At 27.3% G+C, this 6,982-nt stretch overlaps 1 long non-coding RNA gene across 1 annotated transcript; it reads right to left on the reverse strand.

Moving 5' to 3' along the window:
• Positions 1-4,670: 4,670 nt before the first annotated feature.
• On the reverse strand, positions 4,671-5,711 carry LOC130497448 (uncharacterized). Its single transcript, XR_008936434.1, has 2 exons — positions 5,450-5,711; positions 4,671-5,154 (listed from the first exon to the last, which is right to left on the reverse strand). It is a non-coding gene; the product is annotated as an uncharacterized LOC130497448 (long non-coding RNA).
• Positions 5,712-6,982: the final 1,271 nt, after the last annotated feature.

The following is a 6,982-nucleotide window of genomic DNA, read 5'->3' on the forward strand; positions in this document are numbered from 1 at the left end:
TTTTAAAATTTTAAGTTAATTTAATCATGTATTGAAGGACACAAACAGAATTTAAACTATGTATAAGTAAACTATTTTACAAAAGAAAAAACTGATGTAAAAGTAGACATGTATTTGAGCACCTTGTAGTATAGATTTCAAATGGATATTTCTTGTATCTAAAAGAAAAATAACTGATGACAAAAAGAAACTAAAATGAAGAGAGAGAAAAAAATCTTTCATGTGTGAATTAGAAAAAAAAACTTGTGGAAAATTCATAGAAACATTTGTGTCTTTGTGAGTGAAATAATTTTTAGCTAAAACTTAGATATAATTAAATTATATTAAAATATTAATATTATTTTGCTTGAGAATTTTTAGAAGGTCCTAAGTATTGGAGATGTTCTTAAGAGAGTTTTCTATGGAGTTTCCAAATTTGTTAATATGGGAATTTATTAAATTTTTATTTTCTTTTCATTTTTATATTTATTTAAATTTATTAATACATGATTAAAAACTTAGTACCACAATATTTTGGATACTTTCATTTATCTAACTTGCAGTTTATCATGTAAAATAATTTGAAAATTCCATTAAAATATTCCAACTAAATTTCGTTATGCTTCTAATACATGAATTTTTTCTATCGAGTTCATTATTTTAAATAATTAATTTGTTCATTTTAATACACTAATTTTTTTTAAATTGTTCTCATTTTAATTTTGTAACTATTTTTATTTTAATCAAAATAATGATAAATTTTAAACCAAATTTAAAAATAATCTCAAATTGAAAAATATATTAAAAATTCTAATTTAAACGTAAAGTTTAGAAATAAAAATAACTAAATTTTGGAGGAAACATTAAAATTTAGAAAAACTCAATTTTGATTGAAAGATAAACTAAATAGTATTAATTACATAGAATAAACTGAATTTGATACTGAAAATGAAACTAAAATTAAAGTGTTTAAGGCCATCCACAATTTAGTTTATTTTATTCATAAAATTTAAAATAAAATTAGAAACTTTAAGATTTATTTTTAAATTTGGGAGACTTTAAAATTTTGTTTACTAATCAATATTTTTTTATTAAAATAAAAATAATTTTAGTATTAAATGAGCATAGTTTTTAAATTCAATGTATTAAATAAACAAAATAAGTTGAAGTATTAAACTGGATAGCAAAAAATTTGTATATTAAAAGGTTTATTGAAATTTAGTTGGAGTGTTTTTATGGATTTTTTTCTTTCTGGATGTTTTTATGAATGAAATTTATGAGTAGAAAACATTTGATATATGTTAGTTTTCAGAATCTTGTACGTGTGGGTTAACATTTAATTTGTTTTATTCGATATTTCAAGATATACTTTTCGTGGTTTTGCTACAACTACAATAAATAGATGTAAACAGTAAACAGAATTATCATTATGATAATTGACACTATACATCTTACATAACAGACTATAGTGGTCACCAACTTACCAGTAATTGAAATCGCACAATTAGGATCACATTTCCCTCAACTCCAGGGTAAAACACCGCACCGTATTATTACATAGATCTCAAAAACATTTCATATATGTATTTATACATAGGTAACCTAAACCAAATGAAAAGGCACCACAACCATCAGCGAGCAAACTTTTAATTCTCACGATTCATGTGGCCAAATTGGAACTTCGATGGCGAAATCTTCTTTTTCCTTTTATTCACCGGACCGCAGCCAGGGGGATTGAAGCATCTCGGAGGAACAGGAGCGTACGAAGGACCGTCGTAGGCTTGGGCCGGTGGATCGCGAAAGAACTTCCCATCTGAATACATATCCTAATTAACCATATTAATAATAATAGTAATTGTTGAACAAAAAAAAAGTAATAATACTACTAATGCGAAATAATGAATTCCGGAGATGTAATTAATATTCATATATTATAGTATTAAAACAACTTAGATTTCATAATATGAAAACGTACCTGGAGAAAAAGTTTGAGCATGGGCGATTATGAAAAGAGCCAAGAATGAGAGAAGCATAACCACATAGAGCTTCGATAAACTTGGCAAAATGTTATCCATTTCTCTCTCTCTTATTTTTATCTTACAAGACTTGGAAAGTGATTGGTATTTATAGACTCTAGAATATGGGGTTAAAAACACATTTTAATACCCCCCTTCACTACCGTGGAGTGTCCATCATCATTCATCAGACTCAAAAGCCAAGCCATTATACACCCAATAGTCCAGAGAACCGGACAAAATATGATTAAATCCTACTTCAGTAAAAAAAATTAAAAGATTTTGTTCATTAATAACTAAAAGTTTAATTTTTTAAAAAAAATTTCTCATCTGAAAACAAGATAAATTTTCTGATGTCATTGTCTACTTTACAATCACGTTATTACTTGGGGTAATTTTAGTCTCTTATTTGTTTTATCTGATTCTTCCTACATGAAATATTAAAGGGGAAGTTTAATCCCAAATTAAATCCTATACTAGAAAGACTGTAACTTAGTTCCTATTACTAACATCTATGAATAAAACAAAGAATGATTTGTAATCATTTTTTTGGTCGAAGTGATGATTTGTAGTCATCACTGGAAGATGTCATTTTCAAGCGTGTACCTAATGTTCTGAATTATACTTTACACAAATAACTGTGTTTTTTTCGAGTGGACATGGTCTCGACGCGTAAATGGCTTCTCTTGAAACTTATCTCCAATGTACACAAGTTTCTAGTTTCCATATTGATTTCTTAAGGAACATACTTTGATTTGTCTTGATAAAATTTTCTTCGGACAGCGACGAATTGTCAATATCAGGCAAAGAAAATTATGATATAATCATCAACAAAAATGGAAGGAGGGATTAAAAACTATAAGCCTAAGTTTATGTACTGCTACAATAATAGTATAACTCCCTACAAACAAGGGAGTGACAAGACATTTTCGTGTGATATCTTTGATTAAATTTGTAGAAAAACAAATGTTTTTCAAAACAATTTTTGTAAAAAACAAAATTATAATATGGGCTTATTTGCCAAATAACCAAAATAAAAGAGTAATTAGATTTTTAGTAAGAAACTAGAGAGAAATAGGAAGATAGATAAGAAGAGAGAGGGTGTTTTTGGTTAGATAGTGGGTTTGTGTTTTTTTTTAATGGTTATAGGGGCAAATTTTCCTTATAACATATTCAAGTGATTAGTCACTAACAGTTTTGAAATGTGGTTCAAAACTAAGTTGCATAGAAATTTTACCGGACGTTTGTTTTCTGCTTCAGAACCAGTATTAGAATTGTAACTATATGGAAGCTTACTTAACTTCATTTTCAAAATGCTTTAAAAATATCTTATTTAAAAATATATTGGAAGCTTATGATTCTCTTTTTTTTTTGTCAACAGCTTATGATTCTCTTTTAGAATCAAGCTTCCATTTATAATGAAAAGATAATATCATAAATAAATAAGTATAAAATTATGATGTTATGTTTTTCTGTAAAATCTAAAATTTAATAATACTAGAATAGAGAGAATAGAAATATGAAAACATGATTACACATCAAATTTGAAGTTTCATCTTTTTATTTGCATTTTGATCCTTACAATTAATTACACATCATATTATGATTTTAAGTATTTTCTAATTTATTATTTTAATCCTTAAATTTTTATATCTCGTAAATATTTCAGATTTTTTTAAATAAATTCAGGTTTTACACATAAAATTAAATAAAATTTTAAAATAACATTTATATTATTTAAAAACTAGAATTAGAGAAGAAAAAGAAGAATAGTACAAAAGAAATTTTATAACTAAAACTATTTTAAAAGATACTTGAAGACATAATTATTACAAAATTCAAATATTGTAATAACACTAATAGCCGGGTAAATTTGCTCCGGAACCTTTAAAATCTTCAAAGTATTGTCTAAAAAAACTGTGTAACCGAAGATGGATCATTATGAAAATCATTTTATGGAATAATGTGGTGTTTTGCTTCTAGTTCAATATTTAACTATGTATTTCTATTTATGATTTTATACTTTAGTGTAAATTTTGTTAATTAATTTTCCGGTTATATTTTTATATATTTTATAGGTATTTATAATTTTTATCTGAATTTACATTAGTTATGAAAAATATAAAAACTATATACAAATAATTAGTTAGTTATCTTTTGGAGTCGTGATACTGATAGCAGGTTAAATAGTGCAAGATAAATGGACTGAACAGTGCCGATAAAAAAAGATTTTTTACACTATGGGGCACATTGTGAGTTTGTCTTGTATTCAGAGGACAATCAACATGAAGGACACTTTTCCTTGTCGTGTAGTAAGTGGTAGGACAACAATGTCCTTGTTGAGAGCTTCGCATTGTTTGGTGTTCCAATATGGGAACCGGTTCGGTTTGGTTCTTGTTTCATATGATGCGTTAATGTGTTAGGTTTGTTGTTAGAAGAGCTCGAAGGGTAACTGAATTAATTAAATTTTAGATATCTTTAGGTTTATAAATAATTGTGCTTTATTCTTAATCAATTAGATTGAAATGGATCATATGGTTGAAAGTAAAAGAAAGTTGGCGGTAATTTTCATCAAGTGCTTGTGTTTGTTGTAGAACTAAAAAGGAGAATTTTTTTTCTGGGTAGAACCTGCCAATTTGGATAAAGTTTTAGTTTGAAATGAAACTTGTGGATGGCATGAGAAGGACGTACTATATCCATTTTATAGAGAATTCGATAAAAAGGAACACAAAGTTGCATAATAGATTGAACCAACATTTAGGTTCTATTGATATGCAACCACAAAATAACAATCCATGCTTTAAAACCGAAAAGGGAAACATAAATATGTTACATGGAGGACAACAAAAGAGGTCTTTGTATGCATATTTATAGATAAGAGAAGCTTCCAATATAACCATGAGATAACTCTCATAACTGCAACAGCAACTGCAATATTATTAATCGGTCCATTGGCTGTGGACGGCTCGCCTGCCAGACCCCGAAAATTATGTTCACGCAGACCAATACCAGGACGCCCTCGTCCAGACATCAACCATCCCCACATCACCCGTCCCCACATCAACCGTTCACACACAACCCATCCACAATCCACCCGCCAGCTATCCACAAACCGTCCACCCCTACACCACCTGTCCACCCCTACCGAGTCGACGCCACACTTTAACCATCAAAATTAAAGTCGAAACTTCACATGTCTAGGTTTTCAAATCCACAAAGACACTAAGAATAAAATCAAAAGAAAAATTCTAACAGAATTTTAAATCCAAATAAAATGTCAGAACACACCGAAGACGGCAAATTTGTGGGATTTTTATGTCAAAATTGAACATTCCCCTGACTTACAGATTTGAACAGTTTTAACAGTCTTAACAGATCTAAATCGAAAATTAGCAGATCTCAGAAGTGGGTTTCAGAAACAAGATAAAAAAATTATGGATTTCAAAGAAACAAACCTTGCATACCGAAAAAGACAGTGAGATTGATCGATGTGAGTAGGTGAGTGTCGGATGGAGGTTTCTGATGCAAAATCAAGAATTGAGTTTGAGAGGGTGAGGACGAAGATAGAGGAACTAGGGTTCTTAATTTTCGCCGCAAATAGAATCCGAGAGAGAGAAAGTTTGTGATTCGAAAAGAGGAATGATGAAAATTTAGGGTTTTGAGTTGGTATAGGGTGGTGTTGGTACGACTGGGTTTAGGCAAATAGAGGTCTGCTTTGGTTTTCTTTACTATAAGAACATCAATATCTTTGACTAACAAAAAAAGTTGCCTTTAAGTGTAAAGTGCTGAAACTCAAAAGTGTGTTATGAGATAAGAAATTCTAAAAAAAAAACAAACACTCTACTTGATGGTAGATATAAGCCTTCACTACAAATAGGTCAAATCTATTTGCATCGTAAATGTTTGTTACCAAATGATGTAATTTGGTAACAAAAAAAATGTAATATGTTCCAATTAGAAAAGAATTGTAATCTATTTAATAACTACTATATTTTGTATTATTGTTGTTATTGTCTGAATGTAGATCCGCATGAAACACGTTAAAAGTTACACAAGTGGTTTAGTTATACAGTAGAAACAATATAAATTAATAGTCGATAAATTAATAAACACTATAAATTAATAAATTTCTGCACCATTTGTAAATATATGGTTTCATTAAAATAATAAATAATCTATCTATCTAGATATACATTTTATAAAATTATAAATTAAATATAATATTGTTGGTTTTATATTCACAATGAAATTATCTCTATTTTTTCTTAACAATTCAATATATTATGATAATATTTAGTAAAATTATATCTAAAACCACATTTAAATTCTATGAAACATAAAATTGTATGCCAAATATTATAATTAAAAAATATGAAAGTCAAATTTTTAAAATTTAGTTATTTACAGTAAAATCAACTATTTTCTTATTTTATAAATAAAAATATTCAAAAATGTTTTTCTATAAATTAATAACTCTATAAATTAATAAAATACTATAGTTCGAACACTATTAATTTATAGAATGATTTATAAAAGATTCAGGTTTGAATTAACTGCATGACATTAAATTTTTGTGATCACATGAATTTTTATGAGTCATGTTTTAAACCTCATTTGAAAATTGGAGAGAGAATTTATACGTAAACTATACTTTCTTTTTAAGTTAATATGGATCCATATATAAATTGAAATACTCAATATTAAGAAAATACATTGAAAATAATATAACACGATAAAAAATCACGTCCGAAGTCGTATATCTTCACTTAGAGTCTAGAGTTAAATTATAATGTGTGCACCAAGAAGCTTTTCATAATTATTTATTATCTCATGTAAAGTTATTTTAAATACAAAAAAAAAAAAAACTTTTTTCAGATAATAATTTTTACTTTAAAATGCGTTTTATTTTAGACATTTTGTATTATATTAATTTACAATCAATTATCTAATAAAATAAATAAATATATTATTATTAATATAAAATGATG

Source organism: Raphanus sativus, chromosome 7 (genome assembly GCF_000801105.2).
Source record: "Raphanus sativus cultivar WK10039 chromosome 7, ASM80110v3, whole genome shotgun sequence".
NCBI classification, from domain to species: domain Eukaryota; kingdom Viridiplantae; phylum Streptophyta; class Magnoliopsida; order Brassicales; family Brassicaceae; genus Raphanus; species Raphanus sativus.